Below are 15,397 nucleotides of genomic sequence, written 5' to 3' on the forward strand. Positions count from 1 at the left end.
TCATCTCATCTGATTATCTAGTGTCTACCCCAGTGATTAGCAGAGTGTCTGGCACATAGCAAGTGCTTCGTACCATTCCTTTTTGTGATTATGAATGCATTAAGTCTCAGATCAAAACAGGAGAAAGCAATAATGCCATTGAACACAATATTAAAAGGATTCCTAATGACAGACGAGCACGTCAACTATTGCTCCCAAGTGGGTCCAGCTCAATGGGTTCGGTCCGGTAGCCAACGTGATTGCAAATTTCAGCCTGCTGGACTGCTTGGACTATTTAAAGTTGGACTGAATCAAGGTTGGATACTGCCTTCTGTTTAAATAACCCCACTCCCTTCTGTTCCAAGGCTCAGGTTGGAACTAATCCCAGTGTTCCCATGCCTTTTAGAAAGCGGCCTCGACTGATGAATTGAGATGCAGGCCCTATTAACTGGGTTTTATCATTTGGCTACGATGACAGAGAAGTGGCCACGTCCCGCCCGTGGAATGCCCGTAAATCTCAGCCAGGGAGGCGAGGAAGCCCCTTTGGTTTCTCCTAAACTGCGGGATAAAAGGAGAAGAAGGACGCGGCTTTCTCAGGAAGATGCAATTGCAAAATGTCCCAGAGAGACGCCAAGCCCTGCTCCTCCAGTCCTGCGAGCTGTTCTCTCGTGTGGTGTCGGCGTCAGCCCGAGCCCAATCCGTTTTATTCTTTCCTCATTTTTAGTTTCAGTTCAGTCTGGTTTCAGTTAGTTGCTTTTTGGCATGGCTTCTGTGGGGACTGAGTGTGCTTGGTTTGGGGCTTTCTTGGTGGGGGCGGGAGGGGGCATTCTGCCATGGCTCTTCAGAAAATGCCAAGCCCAGAACAAATCGAAGATATGTCACCGGAGCTGGCCCTGTCCGAATCGTTCGGAATTTAAATGGCCAGCAAAGAGCAGGCTCGCAGAATCCAGCTGCCAAGGGTTCCAACCGGCATGCAAAATGCCTCCCAACCGTGCCACTCTGGTGGAAAAATCTTTGCCCCAGAACAAAACCCAGCATAATTAACAGGAACAAACACCCACCATTTTCAGGGGGTCTCACTCTGAAGAATTCCCACTCCTAGGTAGCTTACAGTTCAGGATTTCCAAGAGCCAACAAGCCCAGGTTATTAAAAATACATTTTCTTTAAAATAGTTCATTCGCTTTTCCTGAACAGATCGAGTTTGAGACACTTGAAAGAATTATTTATCACATGTAATATTTGCCCCAACTTTCAAATGAAACTCGGGCAGACTGTCAAAGTTTTTGCTCTGGGTATTGATGTCCCAGGGTAATGATTAGATTCAACAAACTAATAATAATAAGTATAATGGTATTTGTTAAGTGCTTATTATGTGCCAAGCACTGTACTAGGTGTTAACATGAGGAATTTTTCCAAGAAGGGAGAGAAATATTCCTGTAGGGAAAGATCACCGGTGTTTTTATTTCTATTCTCCTTGCAGACAAACTCCAGCAACCCCTCTTGACCTCAGGGCAAGTTGGTAAATGTGCTTCAGATTAGGCCCATAACTAAAAAATAAAAGCCCAAATCGCTGTCAAATTGATAGTTCCTGGAACTTGATTCAGCTACAGAAGTGTTACGAGGCAGTGAGATTCCTTACCCCGTTTGCTTCCCAACCAGATTCATGCAACTGTTCTCTTTGACTAGGTTTTAAATGCCACATTAGAAACCCACTGGGTCTCTGGGGGACTTAAATTCAAAATCCATTTGCCATCCAAGTTGTAGGGTGCATCCAAAAAGAAACAAAAGCACAGGATGCCTGGTGAACTGGATGGAAGCAGTATTTAAGGAAAATAATAATCAGGTGATTCATAAGGGGAAGTTTAACAAGGCAAAGTTTAACAAACCAGCACTAAAACTAGTATTCAGCCACCCAGTCTAGGATATACAAGAGAGGTGTGTTGCAATGTGGCTCCCTGGCACTTCTACTCTTTATGATTAGGATTTCAGGTTTTCAAGCCTTCCTCAAACTGTGCAGTGAGGAGAATGGTGTCTCTTTCATTGCTTCTAGCCTCCATGGAGGCTTATACAATTAAATCACACTTGGTGAACTTAATACATATTAACTAGGTAAGGGTGTATGCCAGCCAACTTGAAGGCACCGAGATCTCAGAGTCTAAAAAGTAAGCATATTTTGCCCAGGGGAGAAAGGGAACAAGAGTACAGGCTAGCTAACAGACTAAACCTAGAGCATTTACTCTACTCTGGTAATAAAACCCAATCTTCCCTCCAGGACACAATTTTAAAGGAAAGCATGATTCCCCCGTGGAAATATGTATTTTTTCCTCTATGACACTCTGGATCTGGAGTTTAGTCAATCTAAGATGCACCTCAGGTGCTGAAGTCCAAAATAGTTGAAACTTTCCTTTCATTTTGTAATAGGAAGCAGAAGAGACATCTTTTAATTTTTTTTTTAAAGAACTAGCCTCATTCTGAAATAGATTTGCTAGATGTCTGCCTGTAGGAAGAAGATATTTAAATCTTTAACGTGAAATCGATAAAGTGAATTAAAAAAAAATTATTGTGTTGTCTCCGGGACCGAAGAGAATTATTTTTACCCTTTTACCACCCTCTGTTTTGCAAGCTCCCTTTCTATCATTTGTATTAATGAGGAAATGAAAGGTCAGGCGGAAGAAATGAGGGCACATTGAAACTGCAAAACCACACACCACTGAATTGTTAAAAAGTGACTGTCAACTGCCCAAAAAGGGGAAAACAGAAGAGAAAATGTTTCAATTTCTTTTTGGTAATGGCTGCAAGACAGTAACCTATAGTGTGTACAAATCTGGTCCTCCGGGCTCTGCATTCTCTAGAAATATTCTTGGCAATGCCATATATTCATTACCCACTGAGCAGGGGAAAAAATGTACTGAACATGCAGCCTGGCAAATTTCTGGGAAATTAATTTCACAGGAATGACCCAACTTTTTATTTACTCAGAGCCCTCAGTGCCACTGAGAAACAGACTCAGCTTTAGTTCAGTTCAGACTTCAGTTTCATGACATGGGATGCCTTCGATTTTTAAAATCGGACAAATTGCGAAGATGTGAAAAGGCAAACATCAAAGAGGCACTTGATTGGTTTGTTTCAAAATTACAGTTCTGCATGGACAAGGCACAGAATTGGTGGAATAGTCTATAATCCTTCAAATTACAGTGGATGAGGGAAAATAATCTGACTTGCTCTGTTTATTCATCCTCCCAGGCACACAGCACTTATGTATATATCTGTAATTCATTCATATTAAATGTCTTTCTCCCCTTCTAGGCTGTAAGCTTTCTGTAGGCCGGGAATGTGTCTGTTACATCGTCATACTGGACTCTCCCATGCTCTTAGGACAGGGCTCTGCATACAGTAAGGACTCAAGAAATACGATTGCCTTGCTGACCTATAATCAACCTGCAGAGAGGCACTCTGTAACCAAATCAACATACAGAGCCAGCTTTCCCCAGATTTTCCCAGTTTCAAAAGTTTCTCATTTTCCTACTGATTTTCCCGAAAGCTACATCTGATTTACTATTGAGTCGCTGTGCAGCTCTATTTCATATTTCAAGAACGTACTGCACATATGCAAATGATCACGGTATTTCAAGGAAGATTTTTAAATGAGGCAGGGGTGGAAATCTGTAAAAGTTTGTGTGTCAACACTGATTCTATTGGGGAAATATTTTCCTTTTGCATATTAAAAATGGGCAACATTTTAGGGGGAAAGGAAGTGGGCTCTGCTTTTAAACAAATCCCAGTGCAGGCCCTAAAATGTTGATAGCTCTTATCATCTCCCACACTTCTCATTCTGAGCAAAAGAGTCTGTGTCCTCTGATCTTACTTCTAATCCCGGCAATTTAGCAGATGTGGAAGTTCAGGATGAAATAGTATCCTTGTGATGACCAATTGGCACTCTAGAAAATCTGGGGCTACCTGGCTCAAGGTAAATTTGGGGGTCATGTGGACCAAGTATCTCTCCCTCCAACCTGCAGGACCCCCAGCTCCCATTTTTCCTACCTGGAATTTTAAAAACCAATTGTCCATGCCAAATCCAAACACCCACCTCCCTGCTTCCATCACACTTATTCTGCTCCTCAGAAGGCGTCTTTCTCTTTCTTCTTCTTTCAGGACAGGGCTGAGACCTGGACAGAAAAGGTCTGATAGAGGAGCTGAATGCAGATTGACTAAAAGAAAGAGCAAAGTAAATAGAGTGCAGACTGACTTTCTTAACAAACCCCAGCTTTCTAGACTTTTTTTTTTAAAGAAAAAAAACTATATACACAAAAGTGTATTTTCCTAGAAAATTGGTTGCAGAAGTTAACACACTTTATAACAGCAGCGCCTAGGACTAAGCCAGTGAACTGGAAGGGGTTCTATAGATGTTACAGTCTATACTATTTTCGCTCCTTGCCGCTTTCTCCGTTTCCCAGCCATATGGAATCCATCTTACTCAAGGACATGGAATCGAAGAGAGGTTAGAAATTCGGAGGAAACCAGGACTAGGATGGCTGTTTTAACAGCCCGCTACAGCTACATGGACAGGAAAGTTTTATTTCCAATTGATTGGTTACAAATCAGATAAATGAAGCTCCTAATGAAAGCAGCTTTGAACTGTTAGAAATGTTATCTATAGGAGTCTGGGGCTTATCAGAAGTCAAAAGTAGCTTTAATCACATCAGCATGCTAATTATGGACAACAATAAAAGCTTTAAGAAATGATTGCATGGGTTTTATTACTATTGACAGTCAGCGAGGTGTATTTATTTCTAGACATAATTGTCAGAAGACTTTCCCCAGAAAGAGTTGTTTGTATGATTAAAATGTGTGTTGTGCCAGCTTATCTCATGATCAGCTCCTGTTAGTTAGGAAGTTTTCTCTCATACAGCGTGAATACATAGGCAATTAAAAGGGAAAGGGAGAATAGCTTAAGTGATTTATTTAGGGGGAAAAAAGCTTATAAAGATGTAGTTTGCTGTGGGGCAATATTGTTTTAACCACACACTGCTAGAGAGAGGAATCTTACCAGCCTTTAAAAAAGGGAAACCCATTTTGAAATTGGTGATATGTTAGAGCAGGATAAAAACTAGATAATCTTTTGAATTGTATCTCAAAATGAGGAGGGTTGAGGAAAATCTCACATTTTTATTTCATGTAGAAATGTTAAATTTCAGGATGGAAGAAAGTTTAAAATCATCTTGTATCTGGGGCTGCAAAATATCAAATGTGGTAACAGTGATTTTGCATTTTCTCCTCTACAATATGTGCAGTTTTCTTGTGAGCTTGTCCATTTGGGGGGAAAAAATGCAGTTTTGCTGGTTCAAAGCTTAACAGAAGAGTTCCCAACTACTCAAGCAGCAGATGCTTTTCCAACCAAATAAACAACAAAACCAAATTTAGAGACACAGCCTTGAGCGCTTTTTCAGATTTAGAGACCTGAAACATACTTCTTATTTTCCGTCTTGTGTTTAACGATCTACTGACTACGTTGTGATGAGGCCAGAGAGGGAAAAATAAACCTCTCAAACTCCAAACTATTTTCATGCCATAAAGAACCGTTCAATTCTAAAAGAGAAAAAAAACCCACTTATTTTTAAAATATCATTATTATATCGAAAGGTGTTGGGCCGAATTTAATTCTTTCCATTTGCAAACATTGGCATCAGTTCAGTTTCCATTTCATTAAAAGCCGTTAAAAATGCAGCAAATACCTGATCAATTTTTTTTTTTTTCCACCAGGACCACTTCCGAAGTCGTTGTCACATTTTAATGGGCTCAGATGCAGTTTACGCAGGGGGCAATCAAATGTTTGCTTTTAAAGGGTCTATTAAAAAGGGGGGAGCTTTTAACCTCGTGAATATATTAACATGCTAATGACATCATGGTTGGGTCCTTATTTAGAGCCCCCCAAAAAACTTGAAATGAGCATTTTGAAAAGAAGAGATTTTTAATCAAATGATCTACTATTTTAATGGCCACTTATGAGGGAGATTTATTGAGGAGCATAAAGTTTGTTTGCATGAGTGAAGGCTAAGCTTTTAAGAGTTACCTTCCTCCAGCCTCTTTCTTTTTCAAATCCCTGCAACATAATACCCCCAAATATTTGTGAGTTGTGACTAAACGCAGCAGCCTTATTCCTCCTTGGAAAAAAGAAGGGGGGTTGGTGTAGGGGGGGAGGAAGACGATGAAGGAGGGAAAAAAAAAACCAGTGGTGCCAATTTGTCTGCCCTGGCTCTGATTATTGGATGAAGGGGTTTTTTTTTCCCCTCCTCTCTTTTAGGGAGAGGGTTTTGGTGGGAATTGCTTCTCCCTTTGGGGGAGGGATATCCGATATCCATCCTGAGACCAGTCATAAGGCCAAACTTTCATCCAAAACTGCAAGGGGGTGGGGGAAATAAAATCTTTGGATAAAATTCTCGTCTAAATTTGCTGCAGATCTGTAGTTTCCGCTGGGCAATTATAGCTCTTTTACCATTTCTGATTGTAAAAAATGCTGGATTTTTTTTTCCAAGTTATTTCTGCTACCTTGCGAGACTCTTTCTTTCCTTTTCGGGCCCCTCTCCATCTTTCTCGCTTTCTTTCTCCTGTCTCCTGTCTAGAAGTGCTATCCAGTGACCCCTGGTGCTGATTAAAGTTTCTCGGGTGACCCCTGAGAGCTTTTTATTACGCCGGCTGGTAATAAAACCTGCTTAAACTTCAGGCTTATCCAAACTCCTGCCTCTTCGGTGGAAAACCCCAAGCCAGTCAGGCTTCAGCCAAGGAAAAAACAAACAAGGAGCCCCAGCAAAAAGGGATGGAGCTCCCAGGCAGGCTGAATCAATAACAGCGGGGTCAGGCCTGACTGGCTGATTTTAGAGAAACACACTCAAACTGAAGACCCGCAGAGACTTGGTAGTCCCTCTTTCTGTAATGGATAACTGGCTCCGTTGAGCAAGCCATGTGGAAAAAGGACATGGCCTTGCTCCTCTGCACTTCAGTCTCCTCTTATGTAAAATGGGAGAATAATAAAAACCACACACACTCACACTCTTACCCATTGTGTATTTGTGGCTCTACCACATATTTCATTTCCAAAGCTCAAAGGAAACTGACTAATTGAGAAACTATTTAATCGGAGTAGACAGTCACAGAAGAGAGGCCAAAGCCGATCAATGCCACACAAATCTTGCCTGCCCTCTCCTCCCTCCTACCCCTTCCCCTCAGAGGCAGCTTTCTGTGGGGCAGGAATAGAGGAAATCCCGGGAACTTTGGAGGAAAGGTCAGTGTTGGGAAGCCAACCAGGTTGAGGTTTTTCTCTCCCTCCCCAGCCGCTGCATTCACAATCAGGGAATGGAATGTTGGGCAGGCGGTGAAACGAGGCTCCTCGCAGTGTTAGCTGGACAGAGAATCCTGGTGATTCTTTACCTGTGTCACAGAAAAGATCACGATCCTTCAGGGGTAGCTGAAGAACATACCCTCCCTGTCCCCCGTCACGTACGGCTCTGATCTAAAGCCTCATAATGGTCCTCTGAAGGAGGAGGCTAGTTCACCACATACTCTCCAGTCCCAGTGGAGACTGGCGTCTTGCCAGTGAGATTACTTCTGAGAGGACCAAGGCCTTAACAGAATCCACCAGTTCGTGGTACCCAGTTTACCCAGAATCCTTCAAAATGACAGCCTTCTTACTGCCACCAAGGGAGCCAGAGTTGATTGTGGCGAAGCGCAGGATTGACATCAAATAGCTACAAAGTGATCGGAGATACTTTCCAATAATCCATATTCCTATGTGAAATAACATTCCATGCTACGCTCTTCCCCCATCCCATTTTAATAAATTTGGATTGGGTATTCCAGTCCAAACACAGGGCTAGAAAGTTCTACAAGAATGACCTGGATAATAGGCTTCCATGGAACTGACCACCCCCTCATTCTTGAAAAAGTTTCATTGCCTGAACAATCATGAACTTAATTTGAAGCCATCCTGGATCCATTGGGAAGTCATATTGATGCCATAAACATTTTTGTGGCCTGGAATCATAGCAATTAAACACCCAGAAGATCTGGGAAAGACAGGCAGGGGGCCTCTGCCTCAGTGCCAACAGAAAACCAGCGACTGAATTAAATCTTTCGGCAAGACAATATACCTAAAGCAGAGATGTGAAAACCCAGATCAAACTAGTTAGACATATAGCTGAGACATGTACATAATAATGATATTTACTAAGAACTTACTGGATTGGAGACAGTCTAAAATAATCCCACAGCCTGTCTACTCCACAGCAAACAAACTTATGACAGAGAATGTTAGTTCATTCGGCTGTGGATCGTAAGGTCTTAACAGGGGGAAAGATGAAAAAAAAAATCAGTCAAAAGAGCCATTTAGTCTCAGCTCCATTCAAGATTAGTCTGCTGCTCATGGAAATTAACCCTCATGGAAATAAGGTCAGAGAATTTAGACCGTGAGCCCCATGTGGAACAGGGATTGGGTCCAACCTGATAAACCCGTATCTATCCCAAAGGTAGATACCGTGCCTAGACAGTTTAGAACTGTGCTTGACACATAGTAAACACTTAAATGCCATTAAAAAAGTGCAGCAGAGTCTAGTGGAAAATCAAGGGACTGGACATCAGGAGACCCAGAATCTAATCTCAGCTCTGTGACCTAGGGCATATCCTTTAAACTCTTTTTGACTCAGTTTCCTAATGTGTAAAATGCGGACTAAACATCACCTTTTACCCTACCTTCAAAGTCTTAGTAAAGTCACACTTCCTCCAAGAGACCTTCCCCAATTAAGCCCTCTTTTCCTCAGCTCTCCCTTTTGCGTCATCCCTTTCGTGTCATCTATGCACTTGGATCTTTGTAGACTGTCCTAATGCCACCCAGCCCAGAGGGGTGGAAGGAAAGGGGTATGGATGTGGAAAAAACAGGAGATGCCCTGTCTTTTCTTATGGGTGAGTCACCATCCCCTTCCTCCTTCATTATCCTTCGAAAGTTAACCCCTTGGGACTCTGATTGTCATCCATATATATTTTCCCACTTCTTAGTACTTTTGCACATAGTGGGTCTTGATAAATTAGTTACTACAACTACCAGCACTCAAGTCAAAATGCTGACAGAGTTTGAAGTGGATTCTAAAATGGGACTAGAGGTGTGAGGTATCCAATTACATCTTCATGGTCCAATCCTGTTCAAGTAAGACAGTAAACACTAGGCTGAGCTATTTGGAATCATAGTTGTCACCTAACTATCTCAGGGAAAGTTCACTTGGAAGAGTCTGATCGTCTCGGGTAGGTGCACGTTGGGTTCCAACCAGCTGAGAATCCATGTAGTGTGGCTTGCAACCTATAAAAGTGACCTGAGTCCCAGGAATGAGCCTTCCACAGGCCCCAGTTAGAGCCACTAGACTTCTTTTTAAAAAGGGAAAGATTGTTCCACATCTGACAAGCCGAGGCACACGGTGTAAACATTAGCATTCTGAGGGAAATGGTTGTCTGGTGATGGGAACTCAATTATGATTTCAATATCTAAGCAAAAAGGGTCATAAACCCTTTTCAATCGTTGATTGAACTCTGATGGTCTGTTCACCCTTCTGCTGCCTGTATTAATCTAAGTGCTAAATCCTAATTACAAACTGCTTTGGGTGTTTCCAGATGATATCAAGATGTTTGGGATTAAAGAGACAATGTTGAGCTCACTGTGTAAAATTAATGTAGAACACCTTTTCCCCAAAGAGAAACTGATATACCTTTTTTTTCCCCTGTAGAGACAAAGGTAGCCAAATCTATATTGGGTCTGAATGGCTGACCCTCAGTGGAAAAATATCTTAAGGTGCAATAAGGAGGTTATTATCAATAAAAATAATTGTGGTACTTGAAAGCCACTTCCATCTGCCAAATACTGAAGTAGATACAATATGATAATTATTACTGTAACTGTGTTATTTAAGCGTTTACTATGTGTCAAGCACTATTCTATGCACGGGGTTAGACACAAGGTAATTATGTAAATATAGTGATTAAAGTCCCTGTCTCCCCTTGCCCAGCCCTCATCACTATGTAAGTCTTATTGCTTCTTTACATTTTTACCCTAAATTAAAGTCATCTCTAAGTTACCAGTCCTGACACACTTTCTATGAAGCTCTTAGGAATTGTGAGCCCAACACTGGGCAGGGATTGTCTCTGTTGCCCAATTGTACATTCCAAGTGCTTAGTACGGTACTCTGCACATAGTAAGCACTCAATAAATACTATCGAATGAAATACATCCCTGGATCAATTGATTTTTAAGTGCTTACTATATGCCCAAAGTGCCACGCTAAATGCTGGGTCAGACTGAAAATAATCTATCTGACCACTCGGGACTCACAACCTAAGAGGCAGGGAGAGCAGATACCTAATACCCATTGTATAGATCAGAAAACTGAAGCCAGAGAGGTTAAGTGACTGGCCCAGGTCCCACAGCAGGCCATTAGAAAAATTGGGATTCGAATCTGAGTCTTTTGACTCGTGGTTTCAAGTTCTTTCCTCTAGGTCACACTGCTTCTCCCTTCCTTCCCTCTATTTTAGTAATATTAAGTGGGTACTATTACAGAGTTAAAAAACCCGTCCTGATTGATCAAGTGCCCTAGCCTCGAGAAGCTTACCGCGAATACACCTCTAAAGTAAGCACCCCTCCAAAATGATCAGTTGTGCTACCAAACCTAGATATTTCACGGCCGGGATGTTACGACTGTAAAAGTTATCCAAAGGCAGCGTATAGTCTTTCAGCCACTGGGACTGGAGCTCACTAGGAGACACAATAGAGTTCTCACAAACTCCACCGCCATCATAATTTCGTCAAAGGGCAGGGACTGTCTCTGTTACCGAATTGTACATTCCAAGCGCTTAGTACAGTGCTCTGCACATAGTAAGCGCTCAACAAATACTATCGAATGAATGAATTCAGCAGGGAGGAGGAAGCGGACCTCTCCTTCGGACCCGCTCTATTATTCCCATATCCCTAATCTGCTTTAATTCATTCATTCGATAGTATTTATTGAGCCCTTACTATGTGCAGAGCACTGTACTAAGCGCTTGAAATGTACAATTCGGCCTCAGATAGAGACCATCCCCGCCCAGTAACGGGTAATGCCTGTCTCCTGTGAATTATAAGCACCTTATCGGCTCAGCCACTGCTTAGGAGTGATTGCACACAGTAAGTGCTCAATAAATACCACCCAGACTGGTTGTTCTAGTTGAGTTGGGAGGAGCTGGTCAAGAGTCAAATACTTAGAAATATCTGCTTCTGAGAGTCTTAGCTTTACGATCTCCACCGAGCAGCCTAGTAAAAAGAGAAGAGAATTAGGGGGCATGAGGGGGTCCTTCTCATGAGGTCGGTGATAAAGTTGCTGCTTTTCTGACATCTCTAGCCTATGGGGGCCGAGTTGGGGTAGGGAGGAGAGACTCATATGCACTCGAAATAGGCGATATTTATTACTCTCTTTTGTCGATATATTTGGTGTAGCCGAATGGGAAAAGTTAGGGGTGTGGGAATCTGAGGAGCTGGAAACGTGGCTTCTATTAATAATAATAATACTAGTGGTATTTGTTAAGCGCTTACTATGTGCCAAGAACTGTTCTACGTGCTGGGGTAGATACCAGGTCATCAGGTTGTCCCACATGGGGCTCATAGTCTTAATTCCCATTCTACAGATGAGGGAACTGAGGCACAGAGAAGTTAAGTGACTTGCCCCAGGTCACACAGCAGTCAAGTAGTCCTAGCTCTGCCACTGACCAGCCACGTGAAAGCCAGCTAGCTAACTTCTCTGCGTCTCAGTTTTCTCATCTGTAAAATGACGATAAAATGCTCTCCCTACCTCTTCGTTTGTGAGCCTCATTTGGGACAGGGATTGTAGCTCATCTGATTATTTTGAATCCATCCCAGTGCTTAGCATGGCACCCTGGAATATAGTATGTGCTTCATGAATACAGCAACAGATTTGTTCACTGAACTAAATCCACCCACATCTAAGGGAAGTTAGTCATAGTACCTACGGTACCGGCCTCAACAGTAACTTGATTTAATACAGTGCAAGAGCAGGGACTGAACAGTGAGGGGGATATTTGGCACTAATAACGGCCACTATTTTAAAGGGTTATAATGAGGGTTGTGGTAGAGGGGAGTTTCTCTGCCCATAACCCAGCCTTGATCAGGTTAAAGGGGAGCAAGGGAAATGCTAATTAGAAAATGAGCCGAAATGATTTCTAGCAATGACGGTTGACCCTAACCCCTGCCTACCTTCTCATCATTCTTGGATTCGACCCAGGACGGCGGGGTCATGAATAAGAGTGGAGTAAAGTGGAAGGGCACGACAAGTAAAACTCCCACTGATGATGAAGAGTCCTGGCCGAGAAACAATAACAGCAGCTTTTCAATGAAGTATCCATTTGAGATTATCTTTAGAGGAACTAGCAGTGGATAAATATTATTTGATAACGACCACGCCAGTTTGTTCTAAGTATATATAACTTGACCCTCCCGTTCAAGAATAAATCATGATTAGGAGTGATTTATTTGAAAGCCTTGTAATCTTCTTCGTAATATTTTCAAAGAACTGAATTTTTTAACCTTGTCTAAGGGTAAAGGCTCTAAGAGAGATATTCTGTTCAGTTTTTATGATCTGGAAATAAAACTATTATGACATTTCTGGGACGACTTCTGCTAAACAGAAAATGAAATAGTGGTATAATGGCAATCTAGATAAGGAGGTGGGAATAGAGAGATAATTTGTTACTTCTAACTTTTAATGTGACACCACTTAGATGAAACAATCCTATTTAAAGGTCATTGTTACTTTAATGGAGAGGCGTTGGCATCATTTCCCGATTTTTTTTCTGGAGAATTAATCTATAATTTTGGATAATGGACTGAGGTTAAACTTTCTAAAATGTTGGGAGAGGACATTCCTGCTGCTGTGAATATTTGAGGTCCTATATATAATAAGGATAGTATTTAATAAACAATATGTTCTAAGCACTGTGCTAAATTTTGGGGTAGATGTTGGATTATCAAGTTGGAAAGAATCCCTGTCCCACCCAGAGCTCACAGACTAAGACTGTAAGCCCGTCAAAGGGCAGGGACTGTCTCTATCTGTTACCGATTTGTCCATTCCAAGCGCTTAGTACAGTGCTCTCCACGTAGTAAGTGCTCAATAAATACAATTGAATGAATGAAGAGGGAGAAGGAGAGAAGGTATTTTATCCCCATTTTACAGATAAAGAAGCTGAGTTAGAGAAAAAACAAGTGACTTGCCCAATACTGATCAGAGATACTTTAATGCTAGTGTCTATCTCAGTTCCCTGAGAAGAAGTTGTCACAAGTATTTGGCTGAGGAGACCTCAGCTGGAACAACTAATTCCAGAAAGACACTCTTCTAGATAGCTTGCTGGTCTCCACCTATCATTAGCAGTGGCATTCGGCATTCGAATTGGGGTGGATCAATCAATGGAATTTACTGTGAGCTTACTGTGTGCTAAGCAGTGTACTGAGTGCTTGGGAGAATACAATACACCAGAGTTGAGTAGAGATATTTCCTGACCACAGGGAGTTTACAGTCTGGATGGACTAAAGTAATGTGTCTTTTTTCTACATTTGACAAAGAGCAATTCCACAGCTTGGGCATGATCCAGGACAAAGCAACGTTTCCAATTTCTAAAGCCCAGGGCTTCTTTCTAATCAATGCACCGCTGCATGCCCCAGTCAAGCAGTAGTCATTACTGAGCGTCTGCTTTGTACAGTGCTTTGCACACAGTAAGCGTCCAAAAAATACGACAATAAATGAAAGCAGAACATTTTCCTAATCGTGTGGGAGAGTACAGTAGGATTAGCAGACATAATCCCTGCCCCCAAAATGTTTTCAGTCTAGCGGGGGGAGACAGACACTAAAATAACAGAAACAATGTGGCCTAGTGAAAAGTACACAAGCCTGGGAGTCAGAAGACCTGGGTTCTAACCCTGGCTCTGCCATTTGGCTGCTGGGAGATCTTAGGCAAGTCACTTTACTTCTCTGTGCCTCGGTTTTCTCAACGGTAAAATGGGGATTCAATTCCCACTGTCTCTCCGACTTAGAGTTTGAGCTTCACGTGGGAGAAGGAGTATGCCTGACCTGCTTATCTTAAATCTACCCCTGTGCTTAGTACATAGGAAGGGGTTAATAAACAATTATCATTGTTATCCAAATGTTTGGACTGCCCTGTCTGGGCTAGAGTAATCATGTTTTGTTTTTGCTCCCTCAGAAGTGAAACCCAGTGGTCCCAAAGTGCTGAAGAACTTGAATCCCACGCTTCCCTCCCCACCACCACTAAGGAGTAAGAAGAAAACACGCGACCTTCCGATGGTGTCTTAAAGGCCCAGTTTTTAAACAACAATATAGTTAGTCTTCGTAAAAGTCACTTAACTTTTCCATTCTTTCAAGAGACCAAATAATCAGAGGATCAATTCATAATGAGCCTATATAGTGAAAGCTTAACGGCTGTAACTCTTCTGTGAGTTATAGCCCCTCACACCCCCAGACACTAGCAACAACAACAGACATAAGGCCCCTGTTACAAAGTTCTTAGATAAAAACCCAGAGTCTCCTTATTCACCCAATCTCACAGTCCGGCACCTGCGATACTATTGAAAATGAGAGAAGGTGGTGATTAAGACCTTTCTGTGGTTTCTGTGGACTCCTTCAGCCCCAGAGGAAATAAACAAATCCAGCTGCAGGCCACGGTACTCACTTTCAGCTTCTGCAAGGCGTAAGCGCGGTCTGGATGTCTCGGGTCTCTCCGGGCTTCCCCTAAGACATGGAATAGGAGCAGGAGAACTAGAGAACTGAGCTCTTCTCTGACCTTCCCCCCCCCCGAGCAGGTTTAAAGTGAAGAGGGAAGAAGCCATCTTGCTTGTTGCTGCTTCATTACAGTCAGCTGTGCCCCAGGGGGCTTAACTGCTTACTCTTTCTGCTCCTTTTGAAGACTGAGGCCCAGATCCAACTTATGCTATTATCCTCCACCTCTGCATCAAACAAAAACTCTCTGCCAGAGGTTTTTGGGCATTCAAATCCTTCTGTCCCGCGTACTAAATCTTGCCGAACTCCTCCGACAACCCGACGCGCAGACTCAGCTCCTTTAACGCCAAATTATTCACTTAGCTTGATCTTGTCTATCTCGCCCCCAACCCCTTGACCACATCCTCTCTTGGGCCTGGAACCGCCTCCCCCTTCATATCTGACAGTCGACCATTCTCTCCAACTTCAAAACCTTCCTAAAACCTCCTCCAAGGGGGCTTCCCTGACTAAGCCCTGACTTTCCCTTCTTTGCCTTTCCTCCTACATATGCATTTGGACCTCTACCCCTTAAGCGCTTGATATTCACCACATCCTCAGCCCCACATCACTT

At 42.5% G+C, this 15,397-nt stretch overlaps 1 long non-coding RNA gene across 1 annotated transcript; it reads right to left on the minus strand.

The window, feature by feature from the left end:
* Nucleotides 1–7,025: 7,025 nt before the first annotated feature.
* LOC114817465 lies at nt 7,026–14,920 on the minus strand. Its single transcript, XR_003765323.2, has 2 exons — nt 14,741–14,920; nt 7,026–7,405 (listed from the first exon to the last, which is right to left on the minus strand). It is a non-coding gene; the product is annotated as an uncharacterized LOC114817465 (long non-coding RNA).
* Between the last annotated feature and the right edge of the window lie 477 nt (nt 14,921–15,397).

The sequence above is a fragment of the Ornithorhynchus anatinus genome, chromosome 16 (genome assembly GCF_004115215.2).
Source record: "Ornithorhynchus anatinus isolate Pmale09 chromosome 16, mOrnAna1.pri.v4, whole genome shotgun sequence".
Classification (NCBI taxonomy): domain Eukaryota; kingdom Metazoa; phylum Chordata; class Mammalia; order Monotremata; family Ornithorhynchidae; genus Ornithorhynchus; species Ornithorhynchus anatinus.